Raw genomic sequence first — 14,995 nt, forward strand, 5'->3', positions numbered from 1 at the left:
CCATGCCTGACAGGGACCCCCCTGTGTCTTCTCCCTGCAACACCCCCTGCCACGGGATGTTGCCTGAATCCAACCCAGTCAGCTTCTGACTAACTTTCTATCCAACCCCTAGTTTTACCAGTGTGAGGAGGGGCCCAATAAATTAAGCCTTTTGCTCCCCCTAGTGGCCGGAGTGTGAAGTGTAATGTGTGCTGGTGATACCTGGTCAGGAGAATTCCTTCAGTGCCATCAGACGTACCATCACTCCCCTTAGTGGCAGAGTGTCATACTGCAACGACCAGATCTCTGGGGCGCTGCATGTGCATGCACACACTTTGTATTTCTAAAAGGGGCTGCACGTGTCCCTCTAAAATGTCCCTAGCCAATAGCTGGAGGTCTCTTACTATTTAAAGTGCCTGCTCCAACATGGAGGTGCCTGTGCAATGTTGTGAGTTTGCTCCTAACACTCTTGTCAGTTCTCAGGTCCCAGTACTTGCATCTCTGCCTGCTGCACCTGCCAGCGCTTCCTTCAATGGCAGTAAAAGTCTGTTGCACCTGCCAGTGCTTCCTTCAATGACAGCTGAGTCAGCTACATCTGGCAGTGTTACCTCAACAGCAGCCAAGCCAGCTGCACCCGCCAGTGCTTTCCTCCATGGCAGATGAGCCAACTGCACCCGCCAGTACTTTCCTCAACGGTATTCAAGCCAACTGCGCCCACCAGTGCTCACCTCAACAACAGCCGAGCCAGCAGCACCCGCCAGTTCTCACCTCAAGGGCAAGTTAGCCAGCTGCACCTGCCATTGCTAATCTCTCCGTTAGACTGTCCTGTCTGAACCTGCGGTTCCTGTCATCTTCTCTGACTGCATCTGTTGGACATTTCCCCGTTCCTAGGTGTCAACTGCCATCTACCCAAGGTCAGTCCTGGAGTAGCACCTGGATCACCTCCCTTGTCTCTCCACGCATGTCCGGGGTCAGATTGGGTGAGGCTCCTAGTCATGCCCCTCCAGTTCTTCCTTGGGCTTTGGCACAGTGGTTCCCCCACCAGGCCTGCTATACTCAGCATGAGATATCTTGTTAAATATCTGCACAACTTAAATAAAAACTGAACACCTTTTCTCTTTAGGTGCAGATCAGCAGAGGTTTAAACTCAAATCAAGTAAAAAAAAAATGTTAATGTTTATCATTTAAAAAGCATAAACGAGAGGTGGTTGTGTCATTTATAGAGTTTGATTACTTTGTACCTGGGCATCAGTCCTAAATTACAACAAATGGTTAATCCTAACATATCTGTGCTGTTGTTTAGGCTACAGGAAATAAGAATTGTGTAAGAATACTCAAATTATATGAACATGTGAAAAACATATAATACTTCCCCATTTGTCTCTGGTTTCTCAATCTCCTGAATTTTACTAGTGTCCACATTCTTGGTAATATTTCTCTCTCTGCTTTAGATTACTTCTTTTGATTGCTTTGGGGCATTTTAGGATTCTAGTGGACATTTTATTCTTTTTATCATGTGTTGGACTTTTTCTCTCTAAAATAGCATCTGCCTACAAATTCTAGCAACTCCATAGGTTTCCTTTACAAGTACGAAGTTCTGCATAGTAAGAAACTATTTGATATTTGCATCAAGAGGGCACATCAAGTACGTAAGTCACTTTAAAACTCTTTTAATATAACATTTTTGTAACATTAATTGATTATTACTAGTGATGAGCGAATATACTCGTTACTCGAGATTTCCCGAGCACGCTCGGGTGACCTCTAAGTATTTTTTAGTGCTCGGAGATTTAGTTTTCCTCACATCAGGTGAATGATTTACATCTGTTTGCCAGCTTGATTACATGTGAGGATTCCCTAGCAAACAGGCAACCCCCACATGTACTTATGCTGGCTCACAGATGTAAATCATTCAGCTGCGGCGATGAAAACTAAATCTTCGAGCACTAAAAAATACTCGGAGGTCAGCCGAGCGTGCTTGGGAAATCTTGAGTAACGAGTATATTCGTTCATCACTATTTATTACTAAGAAATTGCTGATATTTCATTGCTTCATAAATATGTTGTTAGCTCACGTTTGAGAGCATCATGATTTTCAATATTTTTATAAAATATCTTTAAAGTATGTACAGTACCTATAAAATGAATGTAACACCTTCATATCTAAAGATATTGTATTACTTAGACTTTTAACACTGATCAAAAGACTCTTAAGAGTTTAGCTCTGTACCACATTCAAGTAGTGAAGAGCAGTACATTAACATTCCTAAACTTCTACCACACCATTGTTTGCCTCCTAGTTTAAAAAAAAAAAAAAACATTAAGAAGTTCAACTGTAGGATCTCAGATAGTTATGACAGAAAACAATTGTGGCATTTTCTATTGGATGCTGTACTATGGAGCTTTAACACTGAACTGGCTGTCAATCATTGCTGGCTGCACAGCTGCAGCCACAGCTCTCTGTGCACCACTCCTGTTACTGAAAGAATGAACTTGCAGGGGGAATAAAGTTAATGTCCTCTCGGCAGTGGGGTCTCTCAGTATCATAATGCTATTAATCGGCAGATTGAAACCCACATCTGCAGGTTAATAGAGTTATATCCATAAACAGAAAAAATAGAAGTGTACTCACCAGTAGGGTTGAGCGACATTTAGTTTTTTAGGGTCGAGTCGGGTTTCGCGAAACCCGACTATCTCAACAGTCGAATCGAGTGGAATCGGCCGATTATCGCGAAAAGTCGGGGATCGACCGAAACACGAAACCCAATGCAAGTCAATGGGGGAGCATAGTCGGCAGTGAGTGGAGGCCAGGAAAACATGTACAGTGCCCATTTTAATGGCAAAAACATCCATTCTTGTTACTGAAGCTTGTCAATCTTAATTTACCTTATAATAATAGTAAGGCATTGGAAATTGGGGGTCATTTGGCTAAAGTTGTGGTGGGTAGGGCTGGTTCAAGTATTTAGTGAGCCTAGGAAATCTGGACCACGTCACGGCAGTGGAGCAGGGAGAGGTAAGTATTTCAACTTTGCAAGTGCTGTGATCCTGAGCAAGCAGGAGGGGCCCACTCGTTGGCATTGGCACTGGCACAGGGCCCCTCAAAGTACGGCGGTGTGTTTGCACGGCGGGGGCGCCTCCCACCGGCAGCGACACTTTTGCGTACTATGAGGGGCCCTGTGCCAGTGACATCGCCAACGAGTATTCCTCCCCCCACCTGATGAAGGAACCTGCACTTTCATCTGCACCTTCCTCTTTGTCCCCGTGTAAGGAGGTATGGTATGCGGGAAGAGGAACCTGACTTTCAGCAGGGTCACAATCTTGCTGTGTAGCGTGCACGGGGAATGTTGCGTTATGGGTCAATGTCCCAGCAGACTCATCTATCACTGGCTGGGCAATGGGCAGGATGAGGAGGAAACACAGATATAGGCCCAAAGAATAAAGTGGGCTAAATGCAGTTCAAAATTGGTAACAGGACTAACCAGGGGGCATTGCTTTGTTCAGTGGAGGACAACTGTAATGAGAGGCTGACACAGAGAGTAGGCCCAAATCAGTAAGTAGTCTAAATGCAGTTCAAAATTGGCAACAGTAGTAAACAGGCGGCACAGCTTTGTTCAGTGGAGGAGAACAGCAAGGAGCGGCAGACACCGATAGTAGGCCCCAACCCAACTAGTAGGCCAAATGCAGTCTAACATTAACAACTACTTAATGAGAGCCTGAAAATGAAATTTCAGGACAGGAAATCAGGAGAACAGCAAGGAGCGGCAGACACTGTTAGTAGGCCCCAACTCAACTAGTAGGCCAAATGCAGTTGTTCCATTTAACAACTATTTAACAAGAGCCTGAAGATAGAAGCTATGGAGAGGCAACCTGCAGAACACCTTGGAGCGGAAGACACCGTCTCTACAACCCAGACCCAACTTGTAGGCCTAATGCAGTGTTGTTTCAACAACTACTTAACACGAGCATGAAGATTGAAGCTATGGAGAGGCAACCTGGAGAACACCTTGGAGCGGCAGACACCATCTCTACTACCCAGACCCAACTTGTAGGCCTAATGCAGTATTGTTTCAACAACTACTTAACACGAGCATGAAGATTGAAGCTATGGAGAGGCAACCTGGAGAACACCTTGGAGCGGCAGACACCGTCTCTACAACCCAGACCCAACTTGTAGGCCTAATGCAGTGTTGTTTCAACAACTACTTAACACGAGCATGAAGATTGAAGCTATGGAGAGGCAACCTGGAGAACACCTTGGAGCGGCAGACACCGTCTCTACAACCCAGACCCAACTTGTAGGCCTAATGCAGTGTTGTTTCAACAACTACTTAACACGAGCATGAAGATTGAAGCTATGGAGAGGCAACCTGGAGAACACCTTGGAGCGGCAGACACCGTCTCTACTACCCAGACCCAACTTGTAGGCCTAATGCAGTGTTGTTTCAACAACTACTTAACACGAGCATGAAGATTGAAGCTATGGAGAGGCAACCTGGAGAACACCTTGGAGCGGCAGACACCGTCTCTACAACCCAGACCCAACTTGTAGGCCTAATGCAGTGTTGTTTCAACAACTACTTAACACGAGCATGAAGATTGAAGCTATGGAGAGGCAACCTGGAGAACACCTTGGAGCGGCAGACACCGTCTCTACAACCCAGACCCAACTTGTAGGCCTAATGCAGTGTTGTTTCAACAACTACTTAACACGAGCATGAAGATTGAAGCTATGGAGAGGCAACCTGGAGAACACCTTGGAGCGGCAGACACCGTCTCTACAACCCAGACCCAACTTGTAGGCCTAATGCAGTGTTGTTTCAACAACTACTTAACACGAGCATGAAGATTGAAGCTATGGAGAGGCAACCTGGAGAACACCTTGGAGCGGCAGACACGTCTCTACAACCCAGACCCAACTTGTAAGCCTAATGCAGTGTTGTTTCCACAACTACTTAACACGAGCATGAATATTCAAGCTATGGAGAGGCAACCTGGAGAACACCTTGGAGCAGCAGACACCGTCTCTACAACCCAGACCCAACTTGTAGGCCTAATGCAGTGTTGTTTCAACAACTACTTAACACGAGCATGAATATTGAAGCTATGGAGAGGCAACCTGGAGAACACCTTGGAGCGGCAGACACCGTTAGTAGGCCCTACCGAAGTAGTAGCCCCAATGCAGTTTTCAAATTCCTATAGGCTGAAAACCAGACTATTGACGCTCAGCTTTTTTCAGAGGAGGACAGCTGTATTGAGTGGCGCAGACAGACACAGGTAGTAGGCCTTAAACAAAAAATTTGGCTCAATGCAGTTTAAAAAGGGTTACAGGGGTACACAGGCAGCATTGCTCTGGTCAGTGGAGGACAATTTCAATTATGGACCGCAGACAGACTTAGTACGCCTACAATTAAAAAAAGGATGCTCTATGCAATTTAAAATAGGTTCCAGGGGTACACGGGCAGCTGTGGTGTGGTAAGTGGAGGACTATTGGAAGGAGGGACCGCAGACAGGCTTAGTAGGCCTAACATAACAAAAGTTGGCTGTAGGCACTTTAAAATAGCTTCCAGGGGTACACGGGCAGCAGTGGTGTGATAAGTGGAGGACTATTGGAAGGAGGGACCGCAGACAGGCTTAGTAGGCCTAACATAACAAAAGTTGGCTGTAGGCACTTTAAAATAGGTTCCACGGGTACACGGGCAGCAGTGGTGTGGTCAGTGGAGGACTATTGGAAGGAGGGACCGCAGACTGGCTTAGTAGGCCTAACATAACAAAATTAGGCTGTAGGCACTTTAGAATAGCTTCCAGGGGTACACGGGCAGCATTGGTCTGGTCAGTGGAGGACTATTGGAAGGAGGGACCGCAGACAGGCTTAGTAGGCCTAACATAACAAAAGTAGGCTGTAGGCACTTTAAAATAGCTTCCAGGGGTACACGGGCAGCAGTGGTGTGGTCAGTGGAGGACTATTGGAAGGAGGGACCGCAGACAGGCTTAGTAGGCCTAATATAACAAAAGTAGGCTGTAGGCACTTTAAAATAGGTTCCAGGGGTACACGGGCAGCATTGGTCTGGTCAGTGGAGGACTATTGGAAGGAGGGACCGCAGACAGGCTTAGTAGGCCTAACATAACAAAAGTAGGCTCTATGCACTTGGAATTATCTTGCAGGGGTACACAAGCAGCATTGGTGTTGTCAGCGGAGGCCGATTGTAAGGAGTGTCTGACAGTTAGTACTCCCAAAAAATAAATAGATGTTAATGTCTCGCAATACAACAAAACAAAAAAACAAAAGGGTGGCATACTTAGGTACAGGGGTGGGCTCCTCTGTTGTGTTTATGACCTTGCAATTTGGCGCAAAGTATTTACTGGTGTAAATATAGGACACTGCCCCAGACTATTTTAAGTAGCATCATACATATCAACACATTGGTATTGTCAGTGCCAGGCATTGAAGGATGTCAGCGCATAGACTAAACATTGGTGGAGCTGTGAGAGATAATTTTGCAAATCGTAGAGCACTGTTTGAGCTGTGGGGGGAAACTGTCTTGTGGCTGGCGGTACAGGCCCAGGGCCCCTCATGTTACAACGGTGTGTCTGACGTTGGTTGTGCGCCACCACCGCCAGAGACACTTTATTGTACTATGAGGGACCCAGTGGCATTGCCGTCGACCAAAAGCGTGCACACCCACCTCTTCAGACAAACGGCACTCTCACGGGTGCTTGCGCCAAGTGGCGAGACCACGGCCCCGTGGGGGGAGTTTGGCCATTTAGGGAGGTGTAGACATGTCGTATGCTGGACAAACAGCTGCTGCAAATTACGAGATTGGAAAACTCAGTCAGAGCAGTCCACAAGCAAGACCTTTTCATTGGAAAGCTAGGTGTCAGCCGGGAAAGGTGGGGCAAAATAATTCGAAATCCAGTTGTGGTTCATTTTAATGAAGGTTAGATCATCAACATTTTGGGTAGCCAGACGAGTCCTTTTTTCAGTTAATATTGAACCAGCAGCACTGAATACTCTTTCTGATAGCACACTAGCTGCTGGGCAAGCAAGCTCCTGCAATGCATATTCTGCCAATTCTGGCCAGGTGTCTAATTTGGATGCCCAGTAATCAAATGGGAATGACGGTTGAGGGAGAACATCGATAAGGGATGAAAAATAGTTAGTAACCATACTGGACAAATGTTGTCTCCTGTCACTTTGAATTAATGCTGCAGTACCTGTCCTGTCTGCGGTCATAGCAAAATCACTCCACAACCTGGTCAGAAAACCCCTCTGTCCAATGCCACTTCTGATTTGTGCACCTCTAACACCTCTGGTCTGCGGCCCCCTGCAGCTCGTGTGAGAACGATCACCGGCGCTGTGTGCTGGGAATGCCTGAATCAAACGGTCAACAAGAGTTGATTGTTGGTTGCTAATATGAGTTCCAAGTTCTCATGTGGCATAATATTTTGCAATTTGCCTTTATAGCGAGGATCAAGGAGGCAGGCCAACCAGTAATCGTCATCGGTCATCATTTAGTAATGCGTCTGTCCCTTTTGAGGATATGTAAGGCATAATCCGCCATGTGGGCCAAAGTTCCAGTTCTCAAATCTGCGGTTGTGCTGGGTTGAGGGGCAGTTTCAGGCAAATCTACGTCACTTGTGTCCCTCAAAAAACCAGAACCCGGCCTTGCCACGCCACCAATTTCCAGTGGCCCCGGAGAAGCTTCCTCATTAAAAAAATACTCATCCCCATCATCCTCCTTGTCCTCCTCCTCCTGTTCGCCCGCTACCTCGTCCTGTACACTGCCCTGACCAGACAATGGCTGACTGTCATCAAGGCTTTCCTCTTCCTGTGCTGCAGACGCCTGCTCCTTTATGTGCGTCAAACTTTGCATCAGCAGACACATTAGGGGGATGCTCATGCTTATTATGGCGTTGTCTGCACTTACCAGCCATGTGCATTCCTCAAAACACTGAAGGACTTGACACATGTCTTGAACCTTCGACCACTGCACACCTGACAACTCCATGTCTGCCATCCTACTGCCTGCCCGTGTATGTGTATCCTCCCACAAATACATAACAGCCCGCCTCTGTTCGCACAGTCTCTGAAGCATGTGCAGTGTTGAGTTCCACCTTGTTGCAACGTCGATGATTAGGCGATGCTGGGGAAGGTTCAAAGACCGTTGATAGGTCTGCATACGGCTGGAGTGTACGGGCGAACGGCGGATATGCGAGCAAAGTCCGCGCACTTTGAGGAGCAGGTCGGATAACCCCAGATTACTTTTCAGGAAGCACTGCACCACCAGGTTTAAGGTGTGAGCCAGGCAAGGAATGTGTTTCAGTTGGGAAAGGGCGATGGCAGCCATGAAATTCCTTCCGTTATCACTCACTACGTTGCCTGCCTCAAGATCTACAGTGCCCAGCCACGACTGCGTTTCTTTCTGCAAGAACTCAGACAGAACTTCCGCGGTGTGTCTGTTGTCGCCCAAACACTTCATAGCCAATACAGCCTGCTGACGCTTGCCAGTAGCTGCCCCATAATGGGACAACTGTTGTGCAACAGCGGCAGCTGCGGATGGAGTGGTTGTGCCACTGCGGTCTGTGGACGAGCTCTCGCTTCTGCAGGAGGACGAGGAGGAGGAGGAGGGGGGCGAACCCTTACAGCCAACTGTTTCCTAGACAGTGGGCTAAGCAGAACTGTCCCAATATTGCTGTCCCCTGTGGACCCTGCATCCACCACATTCACCCAGTGTGCCATGATGGACACGTAACGTCCCTGGCCATGACTACTGGTCCATGCATCTGTTGTCAGGTGCACCTTTGTACTCACAGATTGCCTGAGTGCATGGACGATGCGCTCTTTAACATGCTGGTGGAGGGCTGGGATGGCTTTTCTCGAAAAGAAGTGTCGACTGGGTAGCTCGTAGCGTGGTTCAGCGTAGTCCATCAGGGCTTTGAAAGCGTCGCTCTCAACTAACCGGTAGGGCATCATCTCTAACGAGATTAGTCTAGCTATTTGGGCGTTAAAACCCTGTGAATGCGGATGCGAGGATGAGTACTTCCTTTTTCTAACGAGAGTCTCATGTAGGGTGAGCTGGACTGGAGAGCTGGAGATCGTGGAACTAGCGGGGGTGCCGGTGGACATGGCAGACTAAGAGACGGTTGGAGACGGTATTCTTGCCGGTGCCCTAGATGCAGTGTTTCCTACTACGAAACTGGTAATTCCCTGACTGCTTTGGCCTGGCACAGATACTGCAGGTGGTGCGGAAAATGGTGGCCTTACAGTGACGGAAGGGATGTAGCGTTGCTGACTAGCTTCATTGGCCGAGGGTGCTACAACCTTAAGGGACGTTTGGTAGTTAGTCCAGGCTTGCAAATGCATGGTGGTTAAATGTCTATGCATGCAACTTGTATTTAGACTTTTCAGATTCTGACCTCTGCTTAAGGTAGTTGAACATTTTTGACAGATGACTTTGCGCTGATCAATTGGATGTTGTTTAAAAAAAATGCCAGACTGCACTCTTTCTAGCATCGGATACCTTTTCAGGCATTGCAGACTGAGCTTCTTTAACCGGATGGCCACGCTGTCCTCCAACTGGTTTTGGCTTTGCCACGCGTTTTGGGCCAGATACGGGCCCGGCAGATGGAACCTGTTGCGATGTTGATGCCTTCTGCGGCCCCTCCTCCTCCGCTTCAGAACTACTGCCGCCTGCACTCTGTTCCCCCAATGGCTGCCAATCGGGGTCAACAACTGGGTCATCTATGACCTCCTCTTCTATCTCATGTGCAAGTTCGTCTGTGTTACCGTGTAAGCCCGTTGTATAGCATTTCTGACGGGGCACCATAGTCTCATCAGGGTCTGATTCTGGATCAGTACACTGCAAGGGCAATGTGGTGGTTTGAGTCAAAAGAACAGCATAGTAATCTGGCTGTGGCTGTGCATCTGTGCACTCCATGTCCGATTCAACTTGTAATGGGCATGGCCTGTTGACTGTTTCACTTTCTAACCCAGGAACGGTATGTGTAAAGAGCTCCATGGAGTAACCCGTTGTGTCGCTTGACGCATCCTTCTCTGTTGTTGTTTTTGCTGAACAGGACAATGGAGCAACTTGTCCCTGAGCGTGAACATCCACTAATGACGCGCTGCTTTTACATTTACCAGTTTCAGAAGAGGAGGCAAAAGAGCTAGAGGCTGAGTCAGCAAGGAAAGCCAAAACTTTCTCTTGCTGCTCCGGCTTTAAAAGCGGTTTTCCTACTCCCAGAAAAGGGAGCGTTCGAGGCCTTGTGTAGCCAGACGACGAACATGGCTCCACAGCTCGAGACTTAGGTGCTATATTGTTTTTCCCACGACCACCTGATGCTCCACCACCACAACCATCATTACCAGCTGGCAATGAATGCCCACGGCCACGACCTCTTCCACCAGACTTCTTCATTGTTTTAAAAACGTAACAAAAGTAACAGTATTTGTTACTAGTGTTGAGCATTCCGATACCGCAAGTATCGGATATCGGCCGATACTTGCGGTATCGGAATTCCGATACCGAGATCCGATACTTTTGTGGTATCGGGTATCGGTATCGGATACATAGAGATGTGTAAAATAAAGAATTAAAATAAAAAATATTGATATATTTACCTCTCCGGCGGCCCCTGGACTCAGCGCGGGTAACCGGCAGGCTTCGTTGTTCAAAATCAGCGCTTTTAGGACCTGAGAATCACGTCCCGGCTTCTGATTGGTCGCGGGCCGCCCATGTGACCGCCACGCGACCAATCACAAGCCGCGACGTCACCGCAAGCTATTAGCGCGCTCATTTTTGAAAAATGAGCGCGTTAATGACTTTCAAAGACGTAGCGGCTTGTGATTGGTCGCGGCCACGCGACCAATCACAAGCCACGACGTCACCGCAAGCTATTAACGCGCTCATTTTTAAAAATGAGCGCGTTAATGGCTTTCAAAGACGTAGCGGCTTGTGATTGGTCGCGTGGCCGTGACCAATCACAAGCCGCGACGTCACCGCAAGCTATTAGCGCGCTCATTTTTGAAAAATGAGCGCGTTAATGACTTTCAAAGACGTAGCGGCTTGTGATTGGTCGCGGCCACGCGACCAATCACAAGCCGCGACGTCACCGCAAGCTATTAACGCGCTCATTTTTAAAAATGAGCGCCTTAATGGCTTTCAAAGACGTAGCGGCTTGTGATTGGTCGCGTGGCCGCGACCAATCACAAGCCGCGACGTCACCGCAAGCTATTAACGCGCTCATTTTTAAAAATGAGCGCGTTAATAGCTTGCGGTGACGTCGCGGCTTGTGATTGGTCGCGGCCACGCGACCAATCACAAGCCGCTACGTCTTTGAAAGCCATTAACGCGCTCATTTTTCAAAAATGAGCGCGCTAATAGCTTGCGGTGACGTCGCGGCTTGTGATTGGTCGCGTGGCGGTCACATGGGCGGCCCGCGACCAATCAGAAGCCGGGACGTGATTCTCAGGTCCTAAAAGCGCTGATTTTGAACAAAGAAGCCTGCCGGTTACCCGCGCTGAGTTCAGGGGCCGCCGGAGAGGTAAATATATCAATATTTTTTATTTTAATTCTTTATTTTACACATCCCTATGGATCCCAGGGCCTGAAGGAGAGTTTCCTCTCCTTCAGACCCTGGGAACCATGAGAATACCTTCCGATACTTGATGTCCCATTGACTTGTATTGGTATCGGATATCGGTATCGGCGATATGCGATATTTTTCGGGTATCGGCCGATACTATCCGATACCGATACTTTCAAGTATCGGACGGTATCGCTCAACACTATTTGTTACTGTAAAACAACTTACAAGGTGAACTCGCACTTCTGTAGGATTTAGATATCCCTTTATAGTTGGGTGAGGCTGCAAGGAAAATCAGGCACAATGTTACACACTCGGTTTTCTGTGGCACAAAATGAGACAGATGCCACACACTGTTATGGACCTGGTGGTTAGGATCACCTGGAACGACCTGATGGTTAAACTCACACAGGACAAGCTCTGGGAAGTGGGAGCTCTGCTGACCGCAACCCCTAATCCTATCACACAACTAGAAATAGCCGTGGAGCGTACCTAACTCTACCTAGACTCCTCTTCCCAGCCTAAGAGCTAACTAGCCCTAGAGATAGAAAATAAAGCCTACCTTGCCTCAGAGAAATTCCCCAAAGGAAAAGGCAGCCCCCCACATATATTGACTGTGAGTAAAGATGAAAGTCACAAACACAGAAATGAAACAGGTTTCAGCAAAGGGAGGCCAGACTTACTAAACAGACTGAGGATAGGAAAGGTATCTTTGCGGTCAGCACAAAAAACTACAAAAAGACCACGCAGAGTGTGCAAAAAGACCTCCGCACCGACTCACGGTGCGGAGGTGCCACTCTGCATCCCAGAGCTTCCAGCTAGCAAAGCAAAATCATGATAGCAAGCTGGACAAGGAAACAATGAACAAATAATTAACTAGCAGGGACTTAGCTTCTGCTGGAGTAGACAGGTCACCAGAAAGATCCAAGAGCGAACTGAACCAGTACAAGAACATTGACAGCTGGCATGGAGTAACGATCAGAGTGGAGTTAAATAGAGCAGCCAGCCTAAGACCAAACTAGGTCACCTGTGGAAGGAACCTCAGAACCAGCAGCTCCACTCACAGCCACCAGAGGGAGTCCATGGACAGAACTCGCCGAGGTACCATTCATGACCACAGGAGGGAGTTCGATAACAGAATTCACAACAACACACGCAGGACTGTCACTGAAGCACAAATGCCAATATTATTCTCCCACTATTTTTTTTTTTTTCAGGGAGAATTTAACCCCCCCAAAAAAAAAACAGACACTAGGCTTTCTGTGGCCCACAATTTGAGAGAGATGGTACACACGACTTGCACTGAAGCACAAATGCCAATATTAATCTCCCACTATTTTTTTTTTCAAGGAGAATTTAAAAACAAAAATAAAAAAAAAGATACTAGGCTTTCTGTGGCCCACAATTTGAGAGAGATGGCACTCACGACTGGCACAGAAGCACAAATGCCAATATTAATCTCCCACTATTTATTTATTTTCAGGGAGAATTTAACCCCCCCCCCCAAAAAAAAAAAAAGACACTAGGCTTTCTGTGGCCCACAATTTAAGAGAGATGGCACACACGACTGGCACAGAAGCACAAATGCCAATATTAATCTCCAACTATTTATTTTTTTTCAGGGAGAATTTTAAACCCCCCCCCCAAAAAAAAAACACTAGGCTTTCTGTGGCCCACAATTTGAGAGAGATGGCACACACGACTGGCACAGAAGCACAAATGCCAATTTTAATCTCCCACTATTTATTTTTTTTCAGTGAGAATTTAAAAACAAACAAAAAAAAAACCAGACACTAGGCTTTCTGTGGCCAACAATTTGAGAGAGATGGCACACACGACTGGCACTGAAGCACAAATGCCAATATTAATCTCCCACTATTTATTTATTTTCAGGAAGAATTTAACCCCCCCCCCAAAAAAAAAAAGACACTAGGCTTTCTGTGGCCCACAATTTGAGAGAGATGGACACACGACTTCCACTGAAGCACAAATGCCAATATTATTCTCCCACTATTTTTTTTTTTTTTCAGGGAGAATTTAACCCCCCCCCCAAAAAAAAAACAGACACTAGGCTTTCTGTGGCCCACAATTTGAGAGAGATGGTACACACGACTTGCACTGAAGCACAAATGCCAATATTAATCTCCCACTATTTTTTTTTTCAAGGAGAATTTAAAAACAAAAATAAAAAAAAAGATACTAGGCTTTCTGTGGCCCACAATTTGAGAGAGATGGCACACACGACTGGCACAGAAGCACAAATGCCAATATTAATCTCCCACTATTTATTTATTTTCAGGGAGAATTTAACCCCCCTGTTGTGAATTCTGTGGCTGAGTTCACTTCTGTGGTCACAAGTGGTATTGCAGTCTCTGGGCTTCCTTCCTCAGGTGTTTTGGTGAGCTCGTTGGCTGCCTTGCTATTTAGCTCCACCTGAGTCTGTCTTCCTTGCTCCTTGTCAATGTTCCAGTGTTGGATCTGAGCTACTGCATCTTTCCTTGGGCCTGCTGCTCTGCTAGATAAGTGCTTCTAGTTTGTTTTCTGTTTTTTCTGTCCAGCTTGTTATTAACTTTTGCTGGAAGCTCTGAGAAGCAAAGGGGTGCACCGCCGTGCTGTTAGTTCGGCACGGTGGGTCTTTTTGCCCCTTTGCGTGGTTTTCGTTTTAGGGTTTTTTGTAGACTGCATAGTTCTCTTTGCTATCCTCGCTCTGTCTAGAATATCGGGCCTCACTTTGCTGAATCTATTTCATTCCTACGTTTGTCTTTTCATCTTGCTAACAGTCATTATATGTGGGGGGCTGCCTATTCCTTTGGGGTATTTCTCTGAGGTAAGTCAGGCTTGTATTTCTATCTTCAGGCTAGTCAGCTCCTCAGGCAGTGCCGAGTTGCATAGGTAGTTGATAGGCGCAATCCACTGCTGCTTACAGTTGTGTGAGGATAGATCAGGTACTGCAGTCTACAGAGATTCCACGTCTCAGAGCTCGTCCTATTGTTTTGGGTTATTGCCAGATCTCTGTATGTGCGCTGATTACTGCACGCTGTGTTGCCTGATTGCCAGCCATAACAGTACAAGGAGCCCTTCAATGATTTCCAATAGAGGGAAAAAAGAAATCCTGACATCATTTTTTTTTCTTAGCTCTGTCTTCAGTCTTTTTTTTCCCCTAGACATTAGAGTGCTTCAGGACACAGCTGTGGACATGGATATTCAGGCTCTGTGCTCCTCAATGGATAATCTCGTTGTAAATGTACAAAAGATTCAAGATACTATTGATCAGAACTCGATGCTAGAACCAAGAATTCCGATTCCTGATTTGTTTTTTGGTGACAGAACTAAGTTCCTGAGCTTCAGAAATAATTGTAAGCTATTTTTGGCCTTGAAACCTCATTCTTCTGGTAATCCTATTCAACAGGTTTTGATTATTATTTCTTTTTTG

At 46.8% G+C, this 14,995-nt stretch overlaps 1 protein-coding gene across 8 annotated transcripts in view; it reads left to right on the plus strand.

The window, feature by feature from the left end:
- The first annotated feature begins 1,368 nt into the window (after positions 1 to 1,368).
- The window catches only part of LOC138638292 (cysteinyl leukotriene receptor 2-like), a 67,541-nt gene continuing 53,914 nt past the window's right edge, over positions 1,369 to 14,995 (plus strand). For 3 of the 8 annotated variants that reach the window (XM_069727490.1, XM_069727491.1, XM_069727486.1), the window contains exon 1: positions 1,369 to 1,628. The gene's annotated coding sequence lies outside the window, so the exon portion shown is untranslated. The remainder of the gene's footprint in view (positions 1,629 to 14,995) is intronic. The other 5 variants (XM_069727489.1, XM_069727493.1, XM_069727495.1 and 2 more) reach the window with 5 other exon arrangements.

This window comes from Ranitomeya imitator, chromosome 5 (genome assembly GCF_032444005.1).
Source record: "Ranitomeya imitator isolate aRanImi1 chromosome 5, aRanImi1.pri, whole genome shotgun sequence".
In the NCBI taxonomy this organism is placed as follows: domain Eukaryota; kingdom Metazoa; phylum Chordata; class Amphibia; order Anura; family Dendrobatidae; genus Ranitomeya; species Ranitomeya imitator.